The following is a 12,143-nucleotide window of genomic DNA, read 5'->3' on the forward strand; positions in this document are numbered from 1 at the left end:
CGTACATTATTGACACATCAGTTACACAGTCTGCACACGGTGTGCAATGTAACACTGTCAAGAGACAGTATGGATGATAATCACTTTCAAGTGAAAAACTGAATGTGTGAATGTGCTGCAACGATTTTCATAGTAACAGAGTAAATAAAGGAAAGCTGATCAGTGAAGTGTATCAGCGTGTGGTGGTCGCTCGGCCAGCGATGCTTGGATGTTTCAGCTCTATTTCGGCTCCCAAATGAAGATGGTGGCTGGCTCCAAGAAATGTAGATCTCCTGGTAATGTGAAACTCATCTCAACTCAAATATTTGCCCAGAGATGCTGTCAAGGAGAGTTAAGAGCCGGGGAATGGTGAGAGACAGCTCTCTGGCCGCTCTGTTTGCCCGATACTCCTGGGAAGTCCTGATACACAAGTCAATAATGGAGGAAGCCCAAAAGCTGTCAGATGTCTGCTCTGTGGACGAGGCTGACCTGCCCAAATGTCTTTTCAGAGGCAGTATATCTATATTTCCTTTTGTGGTTTGATAAGATATCAGCTTACACCGTCGTATAAAACATTCTGAAGTCTAGCATGAGAGTAATCACTGTGTGTCAGCGTGTCATGCACAATCAGCTGTGGATCAGAAGCGGATCATTTCAAATAGTTTGAATGACTTCTGTGATGTTAATTTTAGCTGGTTTTCTGTCACCAAAGAATCTCAGTGAGCGTCGCCTCCTTTTACAAGCTTTCAATCAATCACTGCTGCACTTAACTCATTATGGGCCACTCTTCACAACAATCAGACATTTGTTGTGAAGGTGAATAAAGTTTTGTTTAAGTGTTCACCGCATTGAGAATTAGATGCGTAGGCAGGTCAGAAATTTACACAGCTCTTCTGATTTCTTTGTATTCTTCAGTAACCTTCTTCTGGATTTCCTCTTTCTTTTAACATTAAAAGAAAAGGAATTTTCTATTTAAAAAAAGACTAAACTGAACATTTCCACTTGATTAAAATACCTCGGATTGCTGAAGCCTTTCCCTCGTCACTTAAATTGGAAGTGCTTTGAGAATTGCCGGTATGAACAGACAGAATGTGACATGAAGCGAAATCAGTTTCTATTGTTTAAAGGCCGACTTGAAAACGTGTGAATGAACTCTCCATTTCAATTTAGAGATCTTTCTTCCTTCTCATTTACTTTGACTGTGGATGATATCTGCGTCACCACTGACAACATTACTAACGTACAATATTTTAACCTCAGAAAATAATGATTTAACTAAGCAGGCTACTCTTTTTCAGAAATTGCACTACATGTTAGCTTGCCGGCTAATATCGCTGGAAATGTAGGAACTGTTGCCATAACTACATAGCTCAGCTAGGTTAGCATAGCATTTCAATGCAAAACTTAAATAATTCTAGTCATTCAAACTATTTTGCACAGAATCACACAACAAATGTGTATTTGTATTGATTATTATAGGGGGATAGGAACTCAAAGTCTTAATTACAGCTCCCCAGCCTCAAACAAATTTCCATCCAGAAGTTGTCCGTCCAAAAGAATATGTATATTACGTTGTATGAGTAATGACAGTCACAAGGTGTTGCAGACAACGTACTTATTTAGCAATATGCTGTCGTAAAGAAGAACGCTTAACGGGGATGGGATTAATGTTTTTAAATCTTGGCTCAGGAGACACAGCAGCTCTAAAATGAGCTACAAACCATTTGATAAATCATTCATGGAGTCCTACGGATGCGTTTGGTGGTAGAGCACTCAGTGGTAAGACCCCCCTGAGGGTGACTTCATTTGTTTAGTTTGCTTTTGCTGAAAAGCTATGATATTGTACAGGAAGAGCTATTTAGGGAGTGGAATGGCTAACAGCTGCCCAGAGGTTAGGTTGAGGGGTGTTCCTCCATCATCTTTAAAATAAGACAGGACAAGAAGACGTGTGCGAGAGTATCCACCTTAAAAGCGAGGAGGGGAGAGCAGATATTGATTTATAGCCTCCTGCAGCTTTTCTCCCTCATTCATCATGCTGTCCCTGTGCGTGCTGCCTTCGCTCCCCGGTAGGGCGCTCTTCTTCCTCTCTGTGCAGCCGGCCACTCATCCTCATGTCTGGGTAACAAGCTGTGTGCTCAGACCCCCAGCAACCCCCCCCTCCAACACCGTTCCTCCCCGCCTTCCTGTCACACTCCTACACCCAGAGACGCACCATGACAGGATTACTCACAGGGCGCCACGCTCTCAAATATGGCAGGGCCAGATATGTGCGGACAAATTCCTCCTGTCAAAGCCCATCAGCTAGCGGTTTCATTCCTAATTCATTAACAGAATGATCTGTTTGTCAGCTAATTTGTATTACTCAATGTTTGACTTTCACAGGCATAATTATATAATTGGTTTCACACCGAATCATGTTATTCCACCTGAAAATGTTGCCTGGTGAAGATTACACATACGACTGACATTTGCACATGTGGCCTTTTCGAGAGCGGCTCTGCCATTCCCGCACAGATCTCAGTACAAGGAGTAACAAGCCCTTGAAACAAGTGTCAGCTCCTTCATTATTCAACAAAACAAAAGTGACAATTGCACCTGTGTGATACTGGTTCATCTCATCATGCTGAAGTAGTTTGATGCTAATTAGCACCATTTCTCTCCGCGGGAGGTCTAAATAATTTAATTGCTCAACTTTGTAGCAGAGCCATTTCTCTGAAAGGATTCATTATTCCCTCAAATTTTAATGACCTCCTTCAGAAAGTCATACACTTTTATTGCATTTTTACTGCTGCACTCGTTTAAAAAAACATTTTGTGTTTTATTAATGCATTCAAACACAGAGGTGCACAGAACGCTGTTTATGAATATTCAAATCAGGCTTTGCCCTTTAATTAGAAAAAAAGTTGGCGCTGCCTTTTGTGATATGATGTCAAGGAAGAAAAAAAAGACAATTATCGAGGGATATTAAAACAATGAGCTACACTTTCTTTGTTCACTTATTTTCATTTTTAAATGTGTTGCTTTGCAAAACACAAGACGATGACATGAAGTAAGGTTTCTCTCGGGTCTCTCATGAAAACGTGACTGTCATTTGAATTCTTTCAGGGCAAAGTGGCTGGGGTCATCATGCCTTTCACCCTCACAAAGGTTTCATGAAGCTTTGCCACCTCGCTCACCAAACATTACAGTACATTACATTGCTTCTCCTCCTCCTTGAATACTCTCCTGCAGCATAGCCACAACGCATTCTCATTCCATTCCATTTCCTTTCCTTCAAGGCCCTCACAAAGTCAACCCCAATCTATTTGCCAGGGATGGACTCAACATCGCTCTGGAGCTCCACTCTGCATAGGGATAACGGAGCTCTGCTGCTCATTCACATGCAGCTGTTCATGCTACATGTCGTTTATATCTTGAATGTCACAATGATCCCTGGTCAGTCAGAGTAAATAATAAAAAAAAGCAATTGTAATTTGTTTTATTCTATAAACCTATTCACCTTATGCCTGCTCTGTGGATAACGCTGTAAGTGCTGCGTCTACCTAGTTGTTAAAAAACAAACTTGTTTTCTTAGTTGCTTTTTCTAGCAATGCAGATGATGATTTTTGTTTTTTGTGCATCACAAATTAAATTCCATTCACTGGATTTTTTTTTCAGAAATATCTGCATTGCTACTTGGGGTACTTTTCTGTGCACGAACTGGCCCTTTAAATGATTTGTAGGAAAATCAAAATGTGTCATAATGAATCTATCTTCTCTCTACTTTCAATCAGCAGTGGCAGCAGACTTGCCATGCAAAATATAAGAGTGTGTTTTTCTGTTTGTGAATAGCATCAGGCGGTAACAACAGCTAGAAAAGACCTTGACTTTGCTGTTGACTATGCAGTCATCCTGAGGCGCTCGTCATCCTTTATGTATCTTTACAACACGGTGGCATCGTTTTCAGCCACTATGTGAATAGACGAGCCATAAGGATGGGGAAGAAATTCCACTTCTCCCCAGGATCATCCCCCATGCTTATAAAAACACGCTTTCTTTATTTTATTTTCTACCACCCCATGTTGAAACCAATCGTACATCTCCGTGGATCTCAATACTAGCTCCAAAATCTCATCACCAACATCACCAGAGAAGAGAAATAAACATGTCAAACACATATTTTCACGGGAGGAAATGCACTTTGTATGTGAAGACGGAATTCTCCCATTTTGTGCCTCTCACACTCTGACTCTGAATGACCTGGACCAGCGGCTGCTGCTTCTGGAGTGTTGGCACACAAACACCCAGATACTCCCTGAGATTTAACTGCACCCACATCACGCCTGCCTCCCAATTCTGTGAGTTTTATGTCCTTCAAGAACAATTCTAGTCTGACTAATGAAGCTGATTCGGAGGCGCCCGGGCTGCACAAATTGAGCACAGCATCCCTTTCATTCCATCTCCTACCAGGAACAACTGTTCTTGAAAGAATGTATTTTGAGATTTTCTTTGTGCACAGATATGTGACCGCATGCTCTTCTTTGACAGGCTCCTGATGCCAAAATGAATATGTTTCCATTTAAAAAAAATGAAAATCTTCATTACGGAAGCATAAAATTTCCAAATCCTAAGCTTTGACTCTGATACACGATCCGGTGGATTGAGCATGTTAAATCCAAAATAGCATCTGGTTGTGTGCAGATCCATTTCCAAGGTGTGGTTCATCGTGTCCGTGCCGCGGTTGTCTCCGGGTGATGGAGAGCATGCGTCTGTGGCCACACATACCGTTGAGTGCTCCAGATCAGCCGCTGCAGGCGTGACCTTCCCTCTCTCGCTGCTTAACCTAATCAATTATGGTTCAGAACAGAAGCCAAGAGAGAATGGAGACAGAAAGCCCACGACCTTGTCAGAGTCCTGAGGAGACGGTGAATAATTCCCTTTGAGCCCCATAAAGAAGGTTTCCAGTGCTGTGGGTGCAGAGTAAAGGTAGCTTGTTGAGCAGAGGAGAAAGAAGCAGAACAATAACATGTAAGGTTCAACGATAAAGATCATGAGCCGCTCTGTAATCTGAGGAAACCACAAACCTGAATGAAGGCAGCTATATGGGTTCAGTCGGGCGAACGTTTAAAATAGGTTTAAACTTTCACAAGCTTGTTGCAGGTACACATACAGTCTACTGTGAAATAAATGTGCCTAGACCAGACAGGTTCAATATTGAACCTGAATCTGAAGATTTAAAGGATCTGTGCTCTACTTAGCTAATTACCCTCCCATTCAGAAAGTGTGACTTATGTTGACCAGTCTGGTATTCATCACTTTTTGTATAGAAATATGTCTGCTATTGATGCTTTTGTGATTTGCACTATCCTCTTTTGCTGCTGTAAGCCTGCACATTTCTCCACTGTGTGACTAATAAAGGATTATTATCTTATCGTATCTTATTATTGACAATTAAAGGCCATCAGCTGTGCCAGAGATCTGCAGATATTTGCTTTGGAGACGCCAACACTTGGATATACTGTATGTGTAAAATGTATATCTCACCACGTAGTTTGCTTGGTCGGCTGCGCCGGAGAGAAACTGATTCGACACTCTTATAAACATGCAGACGCAGTCAAGCACTATAGCAGCATCACCAGCAGGAAATTGTTGTTTACTTAACAATACAGTGAAGCACTGATGTTGATGCAGCTTTAAGAAGAGCGGCCTGGAAGTGCAGTGATTAAACAGTCCAGTCAGTCGAGTGTCTGGTATTTATTAGAACACTTTCTTCATAGCGAAGCCCACATATGTGTGTGTGTGTGTGTGTGTGTGTGTGTGTGTGTGTGTGTGTGTGTGTGTGCAGTGGGAGGGTGTACATTTGAAATGTGTAACATGAATCGTTTTCCATTAAGATATAGAAATAGTGTTTCAAATAAACCTTAACTCATTGGGAAAAGGTTTGTTCAATGACTATTTCTTCTATGCTTATTTCACACTCAACCAGCTCCACACACAATTACATCTGGAGGATGCCCAGTACGACCACAGTCTGTGCTGATTTTAGTATTCAGGGCTCAAGGGGGCCATTTTAAAGGATACATCAGTGGTTTATGTTAAAGGAATTTGTTTGGGGAATGCAAGCAGCAACCTTTACAGTCCTTATGCTCAGTCTATATCACCCAGGTTTATCATTATCATTGCTAATGACTGCAGTGTTCTCCTTCACAATTTTTCTGGATCCGTTTTTACAATGCACTTTAAAAAAACAGGGCGGAATTATATGAGTTTATGTTTCACACAGCAGTTATTCATTTGGAATTGTTTAGCTGAAGGGTTGGGCGCAATACAACTTAGAGCCATTTCAACAGCTTGTCTCTGCATGAATTCTTGTCTTTAGAGCAGCTTATTACCTTTCGCTGCTGTATTGTAGCCTGGGGAGGGCAGAATGTGGAGTTTGCAACTATAAGACAGGTTTCTAGAAGGCTTTCGGATCCCCTTCAGTCTAGTGGGTCTTTTAAATCACCAAAGTGTCTTTTTAATGGTGCAGAGTGACACTGAATATAAAACGTGATTTCCTTCTCTCTTTCTTTTGCCTCTCTCTTTCTTTTTAGTGAGATATATACATATATGTATATATACATAATTAGGTAACTCCATCTTCAGGCAATACGTATATATATTCCAATTCGTATTATGTTCGTTTTCCATATAATACCTCATATGTAAATGGAAATTCAACCTTCAAACCCCCCCTAGACTCCAACACCTTGTATCTTGATATTTGTTTTCTGAGGCTGTGTTATTATTTTAAAGTCTCTCCAGAACAAGCAGCAGGTTATTTTCCACTGTTGATGTCTTAAGAACACAATATTGGCCTCTTTCTCCCAGTTTTATATGTAGTGTATATTTCCTTTTTTTCCTGCTCCACTACCATATATCATATCACAGATTCAAAAAATAAACTGACATAAGATTTGTGTCCAGCTATCGTCTCTCTTTCATTTTTGCTTTGTTTGATCGTTTGGATCTAAGTGTGCACTCAGAGAGTGCACCAGCAAAGTGTGACCTGATCCAGAGTCAGATCTAAACTTAGGAGATTGGAGTGATAAAGTATGCATGTTCCCCTTCCCAGCCTGACCTGAAGAGCTGCAAACCACCAAATAAATTTCATCAGTAAAGGTTCCAGCGGACGGTTGAAGCCTCCCATCATCTAAGTGCTTTATCGGAACCTTTTCTATGCTGCCAAAAATAAAGATAGCCTATAGAAGTAAACCCTTGTAATAGTTGTATGCCCTTTAGCCAACACGGTGAGCAGGACAACCTTCTGTCTGTTATAGGTTAATGGCGGATAACAGTATAAGTAATGACTTTTTCTTTGGATTCTTGCAGAGAAGGCTGCGATCAGAGCGCTAATCGTAACGCCCAGTTGGGTCCAAGTGTTTGAAATTCTGGAAAGCAAAACATCAACTTTGCGAAGATACTCTGATCTGAGAGATAATGACAGAATCCCAAAAGGTGCAAGCAATCAAAGCGTGTTTAAAAAGCAAGTATGGATAGTCTGTCATCAGGAAGACATTGGAGTGCTTTATTCTGCAATTGGCTTACCTGCAGGTCGCCTGTCCTCCACACTGATTCCAAGCCAATGGTAGCTGGCTTGTTTCAAACACATCAATCACAGTCACCTCCTAATGACTTATTCATTTACTTCTCCAAAACACACATCTTGATGATGAGACTGGAAGGAGCATGTTTCAAGAAACACAGTTGCCGAGTCTGCAGTCAGCATTCTGTGGAATTAAAGCCACTATTAATCAATTTTAGCTGAGCTGGAACAGTTCCCAGACGCATGATCCTAAGAGCAAAAGACTGAGAAATGTGGGGGTGGAGGGAAGGCAAATTCAAATACTAATGATGCCTTGCAGACCACAAATAAACCATGATAACCGCAGATAGATCAATATACACTATAGAACAATGCGATTGAAATTTGGCTCAACGTTTGCCTGGTGTTTGCACTCCACTTCCTATCTAAAATAATTGTTTTCAAATCCGTGATCAGGAGCTTATTCCACATCTATTGGAAAACTAGATGAAAGCATCAATTACACGACTAAAATGTTAGCTAAATGCAAAGCGATTGGCACCATAGGAAGCGCTATGCCTTGTTATTTGTTTTTACAGCTCTGGGACAGAGATATCACTGTGATCAAGCATGGATTCAAAGTGTAGCTCTAGGATACAGAATGCCTAAGCTGAGCTTCCTGCAGGGAGAGGAGGACAACATGTGTCCAGCTGTCAGGCACAGCTGCTGGCCTCTGAAGTGATACCCTGGGTGGGTGCAGCCTGCAGTGGGTGGTTTCAACACAACTCATGAGGTGGCCCCAGTTGAGCCACGACAGTGATGCAACCCTGTTAAATATCAATGTGTCCTTGGGTTTGTGCTTCTGTGCTTCTATTATTGCTCTTACATAATAGAATTATAAGATTATGGCTTCTTTATTTACCTCTTATGGAGAGATCCAGGTCATTTTGTGTCCAATTGCATGCAGGAAAACTGAATAAATACAAGACAACAAAAGCTCTGTTTGGATAAAGACAAGCGATTTCAAAGTAGCAATTACTGTTCTTGTTTGTGTGTTTTTCTTCGGGTGAAATTGGTCAGTTTTCTCGTTGATGGCCAAGTGTTATGTGTTTTGTTTTTGTTTTATCTACGGGTACACACTTTTCATTGTTGAGGCTCTCAGCACACAACCAATTTTGCATGAGTTGAGACAACTCGACTTGTCATATACTCTTCTCTGTGAAACACGGGCTATCACTCGACTTCAACGACGACTGTCACGCATTCTTGGGAATATGTTTATCACCTGTGATTTGGAACGGAGTCACAGGTGAAGTGAGCGCTGCCTCTCTCATTGAAGAGGCTCTTGGCTGTGCTGTGACACATGGAAAATCCAACAAGGAATCAATCATCTAGTTACTGAGGTAATAGGTGAGCAAATATGTTTCGTCCTTATGATTCTGGGGCTAGTGGGGGCCCCGGGAGACAGTGGAGCCAGATGGAATTGAGGTGTTGTCACTACTGAGTGAACAGGTAATGAATTACTCCAGGACAAATGGGCCACCACACGAGAGATGACGAATCTTCCCACAATGAGTCGAGACAGAAGGTGAATGTCAGCATCCACGAAAGCTCTTTTGCCTCAAATTCCTTCCTGTCTATGTGTTATTTTTTTCTTAACTGACTAAGAATCATTGAATGTTAGGGGTCGAGAATGGCCAGAAAACAAATGTCCTTCAACCTACGGTATAAACCCAATTTGAGATGCAGCCAAAGGGATTCGGACACAGCTTTGTCACTATGCTTGACATGACATGACACATGATACTGAATTTTTCCAATAATAGAGTCCAACCTCCCTTCCCTCCTCTTTATCCGGCTCCTGTTCTTGAAACCAGCTGATTTGTTATGACATTAGAGTAATAGTATTTCTCCGGTGACAGTCATTGCTGAGGGATATGATTACGCTGTGGTAATTATGATTGTTATTTCCAATCACAGCTGAATGAAGTCCGAGTGTGTTATTTCAGTAGCACAGACAGCACCGGAGTGACTGTCTACACTTGATGAATCTGATGGGGGCGATTTGAGATACAAGCTTTCTGCTGGCAAAAGCACTGACAAATACATTCTGCATTTCTGCAGAGATACAGCAGACAATCTCACATTCTCTGCAGGTGGACCGGTGGACTGGTCGCTGAGGCAACTGAATGACTTCGATAACACACAGTGAAAGGATTGGGATGCATGAAGCTTAGTGTGAATTCAGCATAAACATCCAACCTTCGGTCATATTCTTTGAATCTGTGGCTAAAATGCAGTTATAATACATGGGCTGTTATCATCTGGATTTTTAAAATCATTTAAAAAAAATCTTTGTTTTATTTTTTTGATTTAAACCAAGTAATGTATGCCAAAGAGCAATGTTAACATGTCCCTCTCAGGACCGGATAACCCAACACGCTTACCTGAGAATTGTGTTAGTGTAAGAGAAGTCATATAGGTTGATTGAATTGTGCCATGAACTACACATATTATGTGAATACATCATTTGTTCTTGTTAACCCTTCCACGAAAAGAACTGTGCTATATTAACTGAGCGACTAATCTTAACTCAAGGTCTTTGTGTCAGCTTTGCTTGAGCTTTCAGTCGATGGGCTCAGTTTTCATCATGTGACCTAAGTATGGAATGTCTATACTTTGGGAGATTAAAACCCCTCTTTGTTTACAACTGATGAGAACATCCTCCTTAGTCTCAGCTGGTCGATCACCTATGACCCTTCCAGATATCATCCAAAGCTCCTACAGCTTAAGGCAAATTCGAGTTACGGCTTTTTTAAGACTTTTTAATGCCACTTGGAATGTAATGTTACCAACTACAATTAAAGAAAAAATACATAAATTACTTAGCATAATGTTAATGAGGATAGAACAGAACTGGGAATTACCTGGCGTCTGTTTAACTTGGCAGAAAAGCGCTGGCAGGGCGCCGGGGACACCAGCGCCTTCATGAAAACTTCATCTTCAACTAGAAGCACTCGGAGTGGTCGCACAAAGAAGTCGGGGCGCTCTGAAAGAAAAAAAACACTTTTCTCTAGGTGGCCATTCTCTCTGCTCAATGGGCAAAAATTGCAAAAAGATACTCTATACAAGCTATGAAAACTCTACATGCAAGAATCAATACTACAATTCTTACACGCTACCTTGAGGCTTGTATTGCAGGGCACCGGTTTCAGCCCTGCTGCAAAAATCTTGGTTGAATCATGAATAAGACGTTCTTATTATACTCTCATGGTTGAATAGCCAATTTTGCACTTCCTTGTGTCATTATAGCTAGCAGACACTGAATCTGCTCTGAGCTTCCTTGCCACAGAGTATGATTTTTTCCTGAAATAAAGTAGATGATATTATTATTTTTGAGATTTAAACATTCATAAAATTCCTACTTCTCATGCCTAAGCTTTTTTAAGAATTTTGAAAGATTGATTTAAGACATTTTAATAAAAATGAAGACCTTATTTTAGATTAATGAACTCAAAGCCTATCAGGAAGTTTTCAAGGAACTGCAGGAGCCCTGATCCATACTGTGAGCGGTTTAGGTCTGATAGTCACAGACAGCTGATGCCGTCTGTTTCTGGTGTTCATTCTGTTTCTGGTCCAAGGTCCTTGCCATTTCCCTGAAATAGGCTCATGCTCAAATATATTATGTATTGGTTATGTTGCATACTGCATTCTAAGTACTGGCACAAAATACATCCATGTTCTTTGGCGTCGGAGCAAAACTGGTTTCCAAGACGTACCAGTACGTACCCTACTAATGGATTTCCTGAGGGATACAAAGGGTCCTTTCGTTTTTACGTTACAGTAAATATGTCTTTGACACCCTGATAGGTTTGATACCATTGATTAATCCAAGCCTTGCGTAGACAATCTACCCAACAGATGTTGCGTTACCAATAATGAAAAGAATCAGTCCACCAACCAAATTATAATTTACCACCATATCTAGTCAGCATCTGCTGAGCAATAGATATAAATTGCTTAAATTTGTTAAGCATGTTGATGCAACTCACCATCTGTACTGTACTTTTATGGTTTCCTCAGGTTTATGGTCGGAGACTGTGAAAGCCACAGATGCAAATAAAATACACTGAGCTCGCTGCACATTTCCAACAAAAATGTATAAAGCATATATTCCATTATATTGCACCAAGAATACATGCTGTCCTCCATGTTTGAATCAGAAGTTGGTGCAGCAGGCAGTGCAGTAGTAAAGTGGAGAGCAGTGTAGCACAACACAGCTCTCAGGGTGCGTAATGAAGATAAATTAAGATGTTTTGTTCGTGGATTGTGCTGTGTTTGCTCAAACGCTGAGGATTGCCATCTCTTTAGCCTTTTCTTGGGAAATTAGGATTCAGTCAGCTGCAACATCACACACCACCTTGCAAACCACAGATGTCGGACACTTGCGTCGTTAGAAGTGTGAAAGTGTTTTCATTCCCACACTGACAGAGAACGAGACAGACTTGAGTGAAGGAAGATTATGGAAAGAACAGGTTCTGCCAAGCGATGTGACTGACCAGACAGGTCTTCCAGGCATGCTGTTGATTTCTATCAGCTACAGTAACTCATAAGACTGACT

This window comes from Eutrigla gurnardus (assembly GCF_963514095.1).
Source record: "Eutrigla gurnardus genome assembly, chromosome: 10".
NCBI classification, from domain to species: domain Eukaryota; kingdom Metazoa; phylum Chordata; class Actinopteri; order Perciformes; family Triglidae; genus Eutrigla; species Eutrigla gurnardus.